General features: G+C 34.5%; 1 pseudogene; it reads right to left on the bottom strand.

Moving 5' to 3' along the window:
- The window catches only part of LOC107858112, a 62472-nt pseudogene that overhangs the window by 41580 nt on the left and 2910 nt on the right, over positions 1-17982 (bottom strand).

Below are 17982 nucleotides of genomic sequence, written 5' to 3' on the forward strand. Positions count from 1 at the left end.
TGCATGGTCTCACCAAGTAGTAAAGTAGCCCTTTAGAATCCAAGTATCAATCCCACTGGGACTAGTTTTAAGAAATTATCCAATTTTAGTCCAACTATTGAGATTAAAGTGGTGTTAAAAGTAACCAAAAGAGTTTTGGAGTTGTAAATTAAAATTAAAGTAAATAATGCGGAAAAGTAAGATCTTGTACAATCAATAAAGAGAAACCTGGGTTTAAAGAACTGCGATCATTCATACTAAGCTATTGAAGTTCATTGGTTATATTAGTTATCTTTGTTGTTGATTCGCGGAGTTTATAGTATGATCATGGCCTCCCGATCCACTAATTTTCTACCTAACTTGACATTACAACTACACCATTGAGAGGGGATGCAATAATTCATTTAGATGCATTAGGTTGTCATTCTGCAAGTGAACTAAACAAGGCTTCTAGGTATATCTCAATCCTAGATGCTAATTCAAATCCTTTATTTTATAAAAGAATAAAAACCTTGCTCTATTTACCCCATGTTCTTTCATCTTATTCCCCCTCTTGAGCTCATAAATATTACAATAGATGTATTATAAGTGTATATAATCCTTAAAATAGGTATAAAAAGGATAAATAAACAACCAAATATGATAAGTAATCAAAGCCTTATCAATTCTAAGCAATAGTAATCATGTTCTTGGCCTAACCCCAGAAAATGGGGCTCTTAGCTACATATGGACATAATCATAATCACCATAGATGAATACCAGATAAAATCCATAAATAAACTAAAGTAAAAGAATAAGACCCCTATTTGAAATGTTTTCCAGCCCCACACTATGTTTCAAAGTCGTCCAAGTGTCTAACATCATGTTCAAGTGTCCTTTTTATAAGAGGAAAATTTTAGCCATTGTGGAAATAAGGTATGGTCCATGAGGATCATTCCTTCATAATAGGGTGTGTGCTTCCACTTATATTTCATGGTAATAGGGTGTGCTTCGTGGGGCTATCCCCATACCTTCACTGGAATTTACCTTGTAATCCATATCTATGTCTTGTACACTTGTCCTTCTATCCCAAGCCTTGTGGTGTTGTTTCCACTTGATTTATAGCTCGTTTATCAACCATATATCATCTCAATCAACTCACCAAGAATTGTATAGCATCAAACACCATGTATTAGATCTCAAAACAACAAAATATCAAAGACAACAAACTAGAAAGTTAAGCTAAGAACTAATTTCGTGCTTTTGATCTTTAATTTCTTGTTCGACTCTTGGCTTGATCCAATTGAATATTGAACACTATAAAAACTTTTTCCACACATAATTAAACAATAATAATCTTAGAAACTCATTATACACATTAGAATTCATTGCAATCAACTAGACTAACACCTAAATCAAGCTAGTAACACTAGTCTTCTCATTGAACTCTAAGTGATCTAAGATCAATAGACATAGTGAGTCATTATGTCTCAGTGTTTTCTTAACACTAATGCGCATAAATCCACCTCAGATCAGTAAAAATAGTGAGTCATTACATATGAGTCATTGTCACAACAGTAAGACTTTTAGGTTTTGATCCAGTGGCAATGTATATATCTCATAACTCATTATCAGACATAATGAGTCATTGTAAGGACCCATTGTGATTAATGTAAGAGATTCATACTCATTCATGATTATGAATCCACCTAGTGACCCATTATTAGTCCTAACGAGTCTTTATAAGAGAAGGCATTATCATAATAGTGAGGGACCAAGAACTCAGGTCCTCAGGTCATGACTTGTGACCTAATAAAATGAGTCATTACCTAAGTCATGATGACTAGAGCTGTATTTTCCTACATAATATAAAAAGTGTTGTTTTGTATTTTCCATCCCTTTAATTCTAAACCCATGTCAATTAGGCTTCTGCAAGAGTTTTATATAAGCCTAAACATCCCTAAATTCTCTCTACAATCATAATATCAATTAATATCAAGAAAGAGGGCAATTTATTCTTCTCCATAGACAATCTAGGGTTTCTCATGTTCAAGCACAAATTCTAAGGATTTCTCTAAGGCTTTCACCTTCAAGTATTCGGGATTTCATCGATAGGTCCCTTCACCCATTGAGTCCCAAGACCTCATAAACTCTCAAGTAAAATCCCTTTCCCTTTATATTGGGTTCCAAGTCAAATATAAGTTTCCCTCACTCTCATCAGTTTATGTGTATAACCAAATAATAAAAACAAGTGTTTCATAAAGATTAGCATCTCCCCATGATTTAAAAACCATGAATTACCACATATGATAATTTTTTGAGTTTTGGATGAAATTTGTGAAATCTCTTTATCACGTTTAGTCAATGTTATTATGTTCAATCATATTACTCAGAGTGGTGGGTTATGAACACCCCATATCTAATAATCATACATATATTATTATATAAGTTATGATCCATTTAGATCATGTCTATTTGCTAAATTTAGAATGTTATCATGTTGAGCATATATTAATTATCAAATAATGCTAAGCATTTATCAGATACTAGTGTTATTTATTTGTGAGTAGTTCTTAGGATCGAGTGAATGCAGGGATGAAGGCTTACCCATTAGTTGAAGAATGAAAACTTTGGCAGAAGTCACGAAGTTCTATTAATATGGTGCCACCATAGGTAATGAGGGGTCACCCACTAATTGAGGACTAATACCCTAGTCCTTTAGGACATCAGTTTTGTTGGATCCATGCTAGCCAATGTTGGTACCCTTGGGAAGGTAATAAAACCCTTCCAAATAGGGTCACGGGTTGGACCCTAATTTTCTTGGGTTCTAGTTATGTTTTTAAATTAATTTTGGCATGAACTTGTATTTAGATATTTAAATTTCATGTAGTATATGTTAATACTTGGTCTTGAATTTAGTTTTCATGTTTCATGCATTTCAGGCTTAGCTTATATATTAGATAGATTCCCACGTCGTATACTAGTACATTTAAAGTACTGATCACATACTTCTTTGTGGTATATTGTCTCATAATATTAGTTCAGACGCTCAGTTCCCATATCACATCTAGTTCTTTCCTGTACCACTCAGCATTAGTTGTGGTGAGTCCTTATCTTTCAAGGTTTAGTTATCTGTAGTTATTTTCAACTTTTCATTTTATTTTAGTTAGTTGGAGTTAGTTGGAGACTTGTCCCATCATCTACCTATGTTTTAGAGATTTTTAGGCAATTAGACACGTTTTTAGCTTTGTTAAGTTTTCTGACTATGATGGTATCATTTCTATTATCCTTTATTATCAAATTTGTGAATTTAGTTTCCATTCAATATTTTATTATTTTCTTCAGTGTAAATAGATTATACCAGACCATGGTTTAGCTTGGAGTCACTTATGAATCTAGGCACCATGTTACGTCTAGGGGCAGTCCAGGTAGTGACAATCTTGGTATCAGAGCACAAGTTTTAAAGTGTACAAGGGTGTCTAAATGTCATGTTGAGTAGAGTCTTTTCATGGGTGTGACTCCACACTTATAGGTGAGAGGATAAGAAATGTATTAGAAAAATCTTACTTATTTCATTATTCATATCATGAGATAGAGTGTAAGCTCTATTAGAATTCTTCTTCTAACTCATCCTGTACTCGTTTATAAAAAATATCTCCTAGAAGGGCTAAAGAAACCACCCAGTACCACCGCCAGACTAGGAAAACCCTCTAAATAAACAAACCTCTCATGCTGAATATAGGGATGCTTTCACATTATTAGCCCAACCTATGACTGCTCAAAATAGCCAACAGGTTATTCCCCTAGCCAAACCAACATCTAATGCGGTAGTAACAAAAATCTAAGATATCATTCGGATGAATCCCCAGGTTTCTCTAGGTCCAAGCCTGAGAAGGATCCATAGGAGTTCTTATACAATGTTCAGAAAATAACTGAGATCAGACATGTCACTTTAAGTAAGAGTGCTTATTTGTCTACCTACCAACTATAAGAGGTGGCTAACACCTGGGTTAAACTGTAAAAGGAGGATAGATGTGCTGAAATAGGGCCTGTAGAGTGGGATGAGTTTGTTATTATTTTTTTAAAAGTTTTTCCACCTCGAGTTGATGAAGTACAAGGTGCAGAAGTTCATTAACGTAGGGCAGTATGAGTATTAAGGAGTATTCACTCAAATTTACCTAGTTAGGTAGGTATGTCCCTACTATGGCAGCTGACTCAAGGGCCCAAATAAGCAAGATCGTTTTTGGTGTTTCAAAGGATATAGTTAAGAAGTTTAGGCCAACTATGTTGGTTAAGGAGATGGACCTCTCTATATTAATGGTTCATTCTTATTAGATTGAAAGGCAAAAAATAAAGAAAGGGAAATAGAGAATAAGAGGGCTAGGAGTGGTAGTTTTCATTTCTCTTACTAGAGGTAAAATAATGGTAATCATTCTCAGTTTCTCAAGAAATCTTCAGCTCCTGTCCCATTAATTGCTAGAGCCCTAGTTCCTAAGTTTAGAAAGGATACTCATGATAGAGCGTTAGACTCTAAGTATAGGGTATCATGAATAGTGGTCGCACCAACCCAATTTGTAGGATATATGGTAGGAACCACAATGGTGAGTGCATGGTTGGTAGTGATTCTTATTTTAGATATCGCAAATTAGACCACAAAATTAGGGATTGTTAGTGGTTGAGATAATAGGTAAGGATCTTTGTCAACAAGGTCAGGATAACTCCTCATCAGTTCCAGCAAGTCTCTCCACTCAGAAGTGCACCAATTTTAGTGCAACTAGTAGACAGTGTTAGAATAGGTTGTATGCCCTTCAAACTCGCAAGGACTAGGAGGGTTCCCCTTATGTGGTTATCGGTACGTTACATGTTTTTCATATTCGTGTGTATGTATTATTAGATATTAGAGACACATTTTACTTTGTAACTCCCTATATAGTGGTCGACTTCGGCATCAGTCTCAAAATCTGAGAAGAGCCTATCTTAGTTCTACTCCAGTCGGTAATTCTATCATAGCCAATCGTGCATACAAAAATTTCCCAATCATAGTATCCCAAAATGTAACCTCAATCAATCTTATAGAATTATATATGACCCATTTCATGGTCATTCTTGGCATGGATTATCTTCACTCTTGCTATGCCATAGTAGACTGTAGAAAACAATCCAATTTTAGTACCTAAATAAGCCAATCTTAAAATGGAAGGGTAGTACCTCAATGCCTATAGGTCGATTTATCTCTTTTTCTAAGGCAAGAAAGATGATTTCCAATGGGTGTATTTATTATCTCATTGAGTCAAGGACTTAAGGTTCAAAATCCTAATTCTTTAATCAATTCTAATAGTAAATGAATTTTGAAAAGTGTTTCCTGAAGATCTGACCGGAGTTCATCTCAAGTGAGAAATTCACTTCAGAATAGATCTTCTCCCAGATACCTAGCCTATTTCAATTCTAGCTTATAGAATCGATCCAGATGATCTTAATAAATTAAAAGAGAAATTGAAATATCTCTTATACAAGGGTTTAATCAAGACCAATATCTCTCCAAAGGGTTCTCCAATTCTATTTGTGCGCAAGAAAGATGATTCTCTTAGATTATGTATCGATTACCATCAGCTGAACAAAGTCACAATCAAGAAAAAGTATCTCATCCACAGGATTGATAACTTGGTCAACTAACTTTAGGGAGCTAATTATTTCTCTAAGATAGACCTCAAGTCCGGCTATCACCAACTTAGAGTCAGAGATGGTGATCTCCAAAGACAATCTTTAGAATTTGATTTGGTCACTTCAAATTTGTAGTTATGTATTTTGAATTAACGAATACTCCTGCAGCTTTTAGGTACTTTATGAACATGGTATTCAAATAGTATTTAAATGTGTTCATTATAGTCTTCATACATAACATCCTCATCTATTCTCGGAGTGACGGTGAGCATGCATACTATTTGAGGATCGTCTTGCAAACTCTCAAAGATCACTAGTTATTCGCTAAGTTCAACAAGTGTGAATTCTTGTTAAAATTAGTAGCTTTTATTGGCCATATTATTTCCAGTGAAGGCATATAAATTTGATCCTCAAAAGACCAAATTAGTAAGGAACTGGCCTAGACCTATATCTCCATCATATATCAGGAGTTTATTAGGTTTAGTTGATTACTGCACAAGGTTAATTAAAGGATTTTCTTCTATTTCTTTTCCTATGTCTAGATTAACTCAGAAAAAATTCAAGTTTTAGTGGTCAGATTCTTATGAGAAGATTTTCTTCAAGACTTGAAGAGTCGAACACCTCTACTCTAATTTTGATTCTACCAGAGGGTTTAAATAGGTTTTTGTTATATTATGATTCTTTTAGAGTTGGTCTTGGTTGCGTGTTGATGCAATGAGGCAAGGTGATAACATATGTCTTTGATAGGTCAAACTTCAGGAGAAAAGCTATCCTACTCATGATCGTGAGTTGGCAGCAATCATGTTGGCCTTAAAAATTTGGAGGCATTATCTCTATAGGGTTCATGTTGATGTGTTCATTGATCACAAAAGTTTCCAGAATGTTTTCAGTCAGAAAGATATAAATCCTTGCTAGAGAAAATGGCTAGAATTGTTAATGAACTATGATATAGGTATATTATATCACCTGAGTAAGTCCAATGTTGTAGATGACCCCCTTAGCAGATTGTCAATGAGGAGTGTTGCTTATATGGAAGATGATAAGAAAGAGTTTATTTATGAGGTTCATTATCTTGCTAGGTTAGGATTTTGGTTGGTTGACTCGATCAAAGGTAGTATTTGGGTTTAGAATGGTTTAGAATCTTCATTGGTGACCCAGGTGAAGGAAAAGCAAGGGAGTGACCCTATTTTTGTTCAGTTAAAAGAGGCAGTTTGGGGGTCAGAAGGTTGAGGTTTTCTCCCAAAAGGGATATAGTGTTCTTCGCTATCAGGACATGTTATGGTTTTTGGATGTGGGTGACTTAAGTCAATGAATATTGATAGAAGCTCATGGTTCTTGATTTATATTTACCTAAAATGCACTAAGATGTACCATGATTTTTAGGAAGTCTATTGGTGGAATATCAAGGAGAAGGATATCACGGAGTTCGTGGCTAAGTGTACAAATTACCAACAGGTTAAGGTTGAGCACCAAAGGCCTAGTAGTATACTTTAGGAGTTAGGTATCCCTACTTGGAAGTGGGAGGTTGTAAATATGGAATTTTTGATCGGGTTTCCTTGTACACATCATCAACACAATTCTATTTGGGTCATTGTAGATTAAATAACTAAGCTCATTTTTTGCCCGTTAATACTTGGGCTTACCTGTTAGACATTAGCTTATGGAGTTAGTGAAATTGCATGGAGTTTCTTTAACCATTATTTTAGATAGAGGTACCCAATTTACCTTTTAATTTTGAAAGGCATTTTAGAAGTATATTGGTACCCAAGTTCATCTTAGTATAGATTTTCACCCACAGATAGATGGTCAGACAGAGAGGACCATTTAGACCTTAGAGGACATGTTGAGGGAGTCTGTGATTGATTTTAAGGGTAGTTGGTATGATCGCTTGGCTTTGATTTGGTTTTCTTAAAATAATATTTATCACTCCAAGATTTAGGTGGCTTTATTTTAGGATCTTTAAGGTAGGAGGTGAAGATATTTGATTAGGTGGTTTAAGGTTTGTGAAGCTGCTTTGATAGGGCCAGATTCAATGCATGAGGTGATGGAAAAGGTCCAGCTAATTTGAGAAAGGATAAAAAGAGCCTAGAGTCATAAAAAATCTTATGCATATGTGAGGAGAAAGGAACTTGAGTTAGATATTGGTGATTTTGTTTTCTTTAAAACTTTACTCATAGAGGGGGTGAAGAGGTTTGGTAAGAAATGAGAGCTCAATCCATGCTATATTGGTCCCTATAAGATTTTGAGTCGGTATAGGAAGGTGGTTTATGAGTTGGAGTTTCCTACAGAGTTAGCATCAGTGCATCGAGTCTTTCATGTCTCTTTGTTTAAGAAGTTCATTAGTGACTCAATGTCAGTAGTTCCTTTAGAAAGGGTTGGCGTGGAAAATAGATTCTCTTATGAAGATGTCCCTATTGATATCCTCGATCGTCAGGTTCGTAGGTTGAGAAATAATGAGGTTACCTTAGTGAAAGTTCTATGGTGAAATCAGCTAGTTGAGGGAGATACTTGGAAAGCAGTGGCAGATATGATGACCAGGTATCCTCATCTTTTCTCTTCGAACCCCATTCCAACTTAAGATAATAGTTTCCTTTAATTAATTAATTCTTTCATTTCTATATCAGGCCTTCCAGTAATTTTTATGTCTTTGCATGCATTCATGGATTTTTAAAATAGTCCATACATCAGTCACAGATTCATATATTAAACTCATCTTTTAGTTCACAAATAATCAGTGCAAGATCTCAGCATTTCCCAAATAATTTAGCTTAAATCAGTTTCATTTTAGGATGAATGATCCCAAGGGGGAGATATTGTTATACCCCAGAATTTTTAGTTCTATACCCTTTATTATATAGACCATTGGATTATCTTTCGAATGCTACCAGTCTTGCCTTGATCAGATATTGTGAGGAGAAGTTCTGGAAAATTTGCCTAAGGGATAGTCAAATATCTAGTGATAATAACTTTGGTGATGACCCTTTACCAGATGTAACGAGTCATTACATGTGAGTCACTGTCACACCAGTGATATTTTTAGATTTTGATCCAACGACAATGAGTCCAGACCATTACTCATTATCAGACATAACGAGTCGTTATGTGGACCCATTATGACAACACTAAGAGATTTATAAATCCCATTCCTAATCATAACTCCACCTAACGACCCGTTATTAGTCATAACGTGTCATTAGGAGAGGATTATTATCATAATAATAAAGGCCCATAAAGTTAGATTCTCATTTCACGACTCGTGACCTAACAAAATAAGTTGTTACCTAAGTCATGACAACTGAAGTGACTATTTTACTGCACGTCTTGAAAAGGATTGTTTGGTCTTTTCCCATCCTTTTAACTACTAAAATGAGTTGTTTAGTCTTCCCCAAGAGTGGTATATAAGTCTAAATATCCCAAAATTCTCCCTAAAATCATAAAATCAATTGAGATTAAGAAAGAGGATGATTTATTCTTCTCCAAATCCAAGCTAGGGTTCCTCAAGTTCAAGCATAAATTCTTAGGATTTATCTAAGGCTACCACCTTTAGATATGTGGGATTTCATCCATAGGTCCCTTCCACCCATTGAGTCCCAAGAACTCCTAAATTCTCAAGTAAAATACCTTTCCCCTTGTATTGGGTTTCAGGTCAAATATGAGTTTCCATTACTCTTATCAGTTTATGTGTGTAACCAAACCATGAATTTGTTTGTTCCATAGAAATTGGTGTATCCCCATGATTTAAAAATTTTGAATTACCTTATATGATAACTTATTAATTTTTGGATAAAATTTGTGAAATCTTTGTATCATGTTTAGTCAATGTTATCATGTTTAGTTATTTTACTTAGAGCTAGTGGGTTAGGAACAACTAATATCTATATAATCATGCATACATCAGTTTACAGGCTATGAGCCATTCAGATCATGTCTATGTTGCTAAATTCAGAATGTTATCATGTTGAGCATTACCAGTGTCATTCTGTTAGGAGTAGTACTTAGCACCGAGTGAACACAGGGATGAAGGCTCATCCATTATTTAAGGACTGAGACCTTTAGTAGAAGTCCCTATGTTCCAAAACTACAATGCCACTTTAGGTTATGAGGGTTCACCTGCCAGTTGAGGATTGACACCCTATTTCTTCGGTACATTATTTTAGTGGATCCATGCCAGCCAATGTTGGTACCTTTGACAAGGTCGTAGCATCCTTCCGATGGGGGTTACAGGTTCGATCCTAATTTGCTCAGATTAGGGCATCAGTTGTTGTTAACTCCCATAGTTTCCAATTCATGTTTAGTACGTTTCAACTAAATTTTTGCATGACCTTGTATTTAGATATTCAGATTTCATGCAGTACATGTTAATACTTGGTCTTGCATTCGGTTATCACATTTCATGCTTAGCTTATATACCGGTTAGCTTCCCATCTTGCATACTCCGTATATTCAAAGTAGTAATCGCATACTGCTTTGTGTTATATTGTCTCATAATATTAGTTCAGATGCTCAGTTCCCAGATTACACCTAGTTCATTCCTATACCATTCAACAAAAGTTGTAGTGAGTCCTCATCCTTACAATACTAGTTATCAGTAGTTATTTTCACCTCGTCATTTTATTTTAGTCAGTTGGAATTAGTTAGGGTCTTGTCCCATCAACTCCTATGTTTTAGTGGTTTTTAGGCAGTTAGACGTGTTTTGGACTTTGGTAAGTTTTTAGATGGTGATGGTATCATTTCTATTATTATTTATTATTAGATTTTCTAGTTTACTTTTCCATCCGATATTTTATTAGTTTCTTTAGTGTTCATAGCATATACCAGACCATGGGTTAGGTTAGGGTCACTTGTAAATATGGGCACCGTTTTATGACTAGGGGTGGTTTCGGGTCATGATACTTTTAGTAGCTATTGATCTTTATACTTATATTTTTTATTTTATTTAAAGACCATGTAGGGATGGGAATAAGAATTTAAATAAAATATGACTCCAGCATAAAAAAGAGCACATTAATCTAAGAGCCGTGGATGATTTTAGTGTAATCTGAAGCCAAGCCTTGTGGCTCCACAGCAAGGCATGACTATGGATATGGTGCTGAACTTAAGCATCATCAATAATGGATACAAACACAATATTAAATCTTCTAATCATAGCTTAGTATATGTTTGGTGCCACATTGTGGTTAAGCCATACCTGACTTATCACTTCCCCCATGTACCTTTTTCCAATTTGGTTAGACAGTTGACCTAGTTTACCCCATAGAAATAGTCCTCCTACATCCCATACACTTTTTAAATTGATACAAGAAAGTAAAAGGATTTATTCATTCTTGGCGAAAAGTATGTCAAAAGACCTCTAGGGCCATCAATCAGATGCAACCTTTACATTTAATACTCTACCAAGCATCCAATTTTGATTGATGCTCATTTTTTGGTTCCCTCTAGTAATGATGGTTCTTCCACTATTAAAATCATGCAACCCTTTGAGATTCTACCACTTTATTCTCAATATTCTCTTCTTTTGCTCAACTTTACTCTTTTCTTTGTCGATTAAGTTAAGTTCAATATTTTCTGCACTCTACGTATTCTTTAATATCACAAACAAAAAAACTTATTGCCTAATATTCCAATCGGAGTAGGTAGAATAGGGGATTACTTTCATTGACCACTGTGAAGAAAATATCCCTACACAATGAAAGTAGTAAGAGGGGAATGAATTACTCTTTTTCAAATTGATAATTGACTTGCTTGGTTAGATAGCTGACTATGAGACACAAAAGTAAAGTTAAAGAATAAAAATACTGAAACAAAAAGACACTAGATTTTTACTGGTTGGGACCTCTAATAGGTCTTACTCTAGTCTCCTTGGGTTGCAAGGGATTTTACTTGTTCATTTTAAAATTAAATTAAAATACAAGGATTAAGTAAAGCTTTTTACCTATGCCACCTCTTTTTCTTTCTTCTCACTTTGATACAATGCCTCACCAACTGTGTCTTTCTCTTCTCTCTTTTTGAATACACATAAACCTCAAGATAATACAATGTTTGAATAACATAGAGCGAAGAACTAGAGATGGTTGAGACAAAAGTATGTTTCTTCCTTAATTTTCCATTACTTAAATAGTAGTGATTGGAATAGTACTAGCCATTTGAAAATCTAAAATAAAAGGCAACCCAAGAGATTTGCTCCTTGAAAAGAAGATATGAGAATCCTATTTCCAAGAATGAAAATGGATAATATTAATGATCCTAAAATACCAGAAATCCCATTCCATAGAAATAGCAACACATTTAATTAAAGGTCAAGGCTTTGGTACTCATGGAAGCTATAATTAATACTTGAAAGAAGGGAATATTTCTTTTTCTTTTTGACTGAGTCTTTCAAGATCTTTCTTTTTGATTTGTATCCAAGAATCTTTGATTCATTCTTTTCATATTCCTTCAAAGAGATCATACATTAAAAACACACATTATCAATCTTCCTATTTTTTATGGATGATAATATTTAAAAAAATAATTTAGTCAACTTCCCTTTTTGAGTGAGGAGTTTATGGATTTACATGATTTTTTGTATGTTTGCTACCCCTAAGTTGTTGCACTGTCTTGTAGTTGACTATAACCTATAGTCTTATTAACTATAACCTGTGGCCTTATTCTCCCTCTTTGACATCAATCAAAAAGGAAAAAATGCAAGAGCAAACACAGTTTCTGGAATAACAAAAATAAATTGAGAATTCAAGGATTTATATCTAAATACAAAACAAAAATAAATAACTTAAATCACAGTCAAGGAGTAGCAGAAGCATGGTTTTCAAAATGATGGAAGAAGTAGGCCAAACTTTGAGCAGTGACATCCTTTAGATTTAAGAATTGGATGGTGATCACAGTGGAGAGAGAGATTCGATAGTGGTCTGAATCTTGGAAATAATCTTTGTAACCTTATTGATAATATGATCCAATCTTACCTATGATGGAAACGTCTATGCTAGTTTCCTTGCTAACATTCTTGATTTTGTGATGATGAAAGTGCGAGGCAAGTAGAAGATCTTTGCTGGAGTCCAACTTTATTTCTCTTAGTTAGGTTAATTGTAAAATAAAGAGAGAGGGAGGTAGGAATAGGATGAGGGGAGGCCTTAGATTTAAGTGAGGAGGGAGTACCAGTAGAGCCACCATCGGACTTAGGAAACTAGATATCATCAACCAACATATCACCTGTAACGCCTCAATTTTCTGAACAGGAATGCTACACTGTACTCATGACCCCAAAGGACCACAAGCCAACCCATGACTGATATCTGTAACTGTATACTATATAAAATATTGTATAATGGAAAAACATGAACTAAAAGGCCATAAGGTTCAATACTAATACATAACTGAAGATAGGGTATAACAATAACAAAACAACTGAGATAACTTTCTATACATACTATAGTCTGAAAGCCTCTAAAATGTCTGAATAAGGATTTGATGGGACATGTCCCCAACTAACTCCAAAAACTAAAATAAACTGAAACCTAAAATAGTTATGTAATCAATATGTCCTCAAACGATGAGGACTCATTTCTAACCCTGACTGCTGAGACTGGAATCTACTGCTGATCTGGAGCTTGTGCCTTTAGACCTATAGGATAAGACACCATAGCACAAATGCCTCAGTACTTTGAATATACTGGTATGCAACTGAGGTAGGCTGAATGCAATAGGATTCATATGTATGAATAATACTAACTGATTGACTAATATGAATGTGAGAATACATACATCCATACGTAACTGTAACTGACATCGTGATAGGACTAAATACTGAGTTTACTAATATTGACATCTGAGTCACTGATGAGTGAGAAACTGATACTATATTAATAAATACTGAGGGAAAGATACTATGTTACTGATCTGATAGTTTTGATTTTGAAGAACTGGTCTGGTTGACTGCATATATTAATTTTGAAGCTGAACACTGATAACTGATATAACTGATAACATGAGTGACTGTATATGACAGTTCTTAATCTAATGGAACTAGCTGAGTTCCATACTATATCTGAGTAACTAAATCTGAGATTAGTCTAATCTAGTGGGTGATCTCGAAGTCTATTTATATTGATAAGGATTGACTGTATCTGTCAGTAAAAAATCTATACTACCGAGCAAAATTGACTGTATCTGATAGCCCTGATGTTGTAACTGAAACCGATATGCCCCATATATGCTATTATAGCTAAGATAGGGTCCAATATCTTCCCTGACTGGAAGGGCGTCAATACCGCACCACTGGTAAAGACAAGCTGCGGGTAACCCTCATCTGACAGTGTTCTTAAAAAAGAATGGTGGGCCCCTTATCTGATAGTGCTTTATCCACCTCATCAACCCTCATCTGGAAGTGTTGATGTCTTAACCTATGCTGGCAACATAGTTTTGGAATGCAAGGATGACTGCTAAGAATCACACCCTCATCTGACAGTGTGTGTTCCCATCCTTGGGTTCACTCTATGCTAATTTCTACTCCCATCTGAAGAGACTGAACATGATAAACTGACTGTACATGTACTGGGCTTACTGAATTTTGTTGACTAACGAAATACTACAGAGATATGATAACTGACTGAAAGTATTAAGATTTATAGAGATTTTAGGGAATACTGAGGTTATGGAGATTGTTGAGTACTGAGATCACTGAGATCATTGAACTACTAAGACTATTGAGATTTCTGAGTTTACCTGAGCCACATGACTGACTAAATTCTATAAATCATGGCTTAACTAAGAGTATCGTGAAAACATGACATGGCTCTATGCACACAACAATATTTTTTGGGTACAAGTACCGCTAGGAATCGATGGAAGGAAACTGACAAGACTTGACAATTCTTGAATACATAATCAAGATCAACAATTCATCATACACTAACTTGGGGATTTCATACAACACATGGTTATCATAGTCTTTTTCATGTATAAGAATTCAAAAATTCATTGCATAATTCCATACTTTAACATCATGAGCATTCTATCAACATATGCATGGCATAACAATAATATGGGAACCATTTAAGCATGAGAGAGTAGTATGCATTTATCATGTAGGTCATAATTTATATTATGCATAATTTATAGTCTCTTAGGCCTTTTATCAAATGCCTTGCATGCACCAGTTAGGACAAAGGCATAATTTATCAATTAACACATCATAATCAACTCAATTCATGGATTTTTTCTCATATGCTAACGTAGTTTCATAGATTCACATAAAGATTCCAACTTGGGAATCATACAACATCAACAACATGATTATAAAGAACCCACATCATAATTTTGTAATTAAAAGAGGGGTTCTTGAGCTTCTTGGATGAAAGGAATCCAAGAATCAATACTTGACATACCTTTGTTTGTGAATCTACGAAGATTGATGGAGAGGATTGCTTGAACTTGAATCTTCTATGAAAAATCCTAATGTGTTCTTGAGAGAATTTTGAGAAGAATGGGTATATTTTGGTGTAAATGGGAGTTAATCCCGTGTTTTTGAGTATATATAAGGTGGAAAAATAACCAAAATGCCCTCTAAGACATAGAGGTGGAATGCAGGTTTTCGGCCTAGGACAATCCGCAGGGAGGTGCCTTGCCTAGCCCGGGGGACTACCCTTGGAGACGCCTTGCAATAAATATGGAGTAGCCAGGGAGAAGCCCTTCCTGGAGTGGTGCTCTAGCTTGGGTGGCACGGACATATCGCCTTGAGCTACTGGTTTGGAAATCCAAACATTCCCTTACGCTATCCGAAAAAATCTAAAACTTACCTGGGATGCACTATGGCCTTGCTCCATCGTAACGCAACTTGAAAATCTAAAATTAGAGGTCAGAAAGATCATCAAATAAATCCCCAAATTTTAGAGGTCTAAAATAAGACTAAGTGTTGAACACATAGCAAAAATTTTCTAAGTCTTGGAGCTTGTAAAGCCTAACAAGCTGAATTTTAGTCTTAGGATTTTACGGGGTATTACATCGCCCATACTAATAAAAGCTTTAGAATTGTAGCATTGTTTTACTACAATAGAGGGAACAAACTCAAGAGAGATATTGCCTACTTCTAAAATATGGGTAATGATAAGCCTATTAGGAAGGCTAGAGTGGTTAAGAGCAGGTTTGATCATATGATTGATAATTAAGGATGAGAGGTTTATATTTTTTTGAGATATAAGACAGTAGGTTCTAGAGTATCACTCTTAGATAAAGATGATAGAGATCCAGTATAGGGAAGAAAAGTTGTAGCCATAAAGTGAATGTTAACATGAATTTCAAATAATTAAAATTTAGGACTAAGAGTAGATGGTAAGGAGTTAGGGTTGTCAAGAGCATAGACGCTTGGCTTCCTCAAATAAGACATCAAAATTAGAAGGATGGGGAATTTTAGAGGAAGTAGAAAATCCTAATAAATAAATATCAAATAGAGCATCATGCATGGCACAGTCAATAAAAATATGTTTACTCATAATTAGGGTGTCATGTTTACTAGTACACATAGAATAGAGGTTGGCATAGAATAATCTAATGAGAGGCTCATAATCAAGATTAGGAGTATTAGAGAAATATTTAACCATCCCTAATCATAAAATAGGGGTTTTATATGACAATGTAGATATTCCAAAAGATCCATATCTACAATTTTACCATAAACCATTGGTAATTCCTTCATAGAGTGAAAAAAGGCTTCGCTTGAAGGTCTCCTAAAGTTAGTTTTTATATTAAGAGAACTATAAAAGTCGAATTTTACCTTTTTCTTGGAGTATTCAGAGATATCAAGAGCATATGAAATCTACCAAAATAGAACTAGAAGAATCAACTGAGGCTTGAGAGTTTTGATTGAAGACATTAGAGTCAAGAGGAATAGGTGAAGAGACCTTCCCTTTACCTTTGAAATGAGATCTCTTCCTACTAGTAGAGGAAGGGTTTTCTGAATGCTTATCCATAATATAATAAGAGAGTGAATAAAAGAGATTAAGGTGATGAAAGATTCAAGAGAAATATAAAGGATAAGAAAAGAGAAGTTTAAAGTGGAGGAGTCGGCTACGAAAATAAAGAGTTCCCATAATTACTTACCATATATCGAACTAATGTCAGGTGTCAAAATATGAGAAGTATGTAAAGATACATATATCAATCATGTCAAAAATTAAGTAAGGACACTTTTACACAAAATTGAACAAGGAAGGAAATTAGTTGAAAAGTTTTTGCAATAATACTAAGGGATTTTCTTAAAAGCAAAATCTTTCTTGAAATAATGGTTTTGTAAAAATATCTACCAATTGAAATTTAGTACTAATAAGAGTTATATAAATATCATCTTTCAAAATATGATCTCTGATAAAATAATGCTTAATATCAATATGTTTAGCTCTAGAGTGATGCATAGGATTTTTAGATAAACAAATGACACTAGAATTGTCACACAAAATTTTAATAGGTTTGGCAAAAATATCATAATCACTAAGCTATTAAATCATCCAAAGAATTTGTGCACAACGTAAGACAATAAAAAGATATTCAAACTCAATAGTGGATAGAGAAACATAATTTTGTTTCTTACAGTTGCAGTGATGAGAGAATTTCCTATAAGTTGACATGAGCCATTAGTGCTCTTTTAATCATCCTAGTCGCTTGCATAATCTTCATCTAAAAAACCTTTTACCTCAAAATTATATAATTTAGGATACCAAATTCCAACAAAAATGGTTCCAATAAAATATCTAATAATTCTTTTAACAATAATAAGATGAGACTTCTTAGGAGCTGACTAGAATGTAGCACATTTGTCGACACTAAATAAGATATCTGGCCGAATAGATGTAAGATAAAGAAGAGAGCCAATCATACCATGATATTTAGTTTTATCAGCAATCTTACCATTAACATCATATGCAAGCGTAGATGTAGGGCTCATAGGAGTACCAGTAGATTTAGCATCCTTCATTTCAAATTTCTCAATAAGTTCTTTGGTGAATTTACTTTGACAGATAAAGGTTCCTTTATCCAACTTATGTATTTGTAGTACCAAGAAGAGTGTTAATTCCCCATCATCCATATTTCATATTCTCCTTGCATTAACTCAGAAAATTATTTACATAAGACAACATTAGTACTTTCAAAGACAATGTCATTAACATATATTTTAATAATCAGATTTTTGGAGGAAGTTCTTTTGACAGCGTTGTATCAATTTTTCCTCTTGAAAAATTATGATCAGTTATAAAATTACTTAGTGCATCAAACCAAGCTCGAGGTTCTTATTTTAAGCCATAGAGAGCATTTGAGAGCTTAAAACATTATATGGAAATTTTGAATTTTCAAAGCCTTGGGGTTATTTTATAGAAA

Source organism: Capsicum annuum, chromosome 1 (assembly GCF_002878395.1).
Source record: "Capsicum annuum cultivar UCD-10X-F1 chromosome 1, UCD10Xv1.1, whole genome shotgun sequence".
NCBI classification, from domain to species: Eukaryota; Viridiplantae; Streptophyta; class Magnoliopsida; order Solanales; family Solanaceae; genus Capsicum; species Capsicum annuum.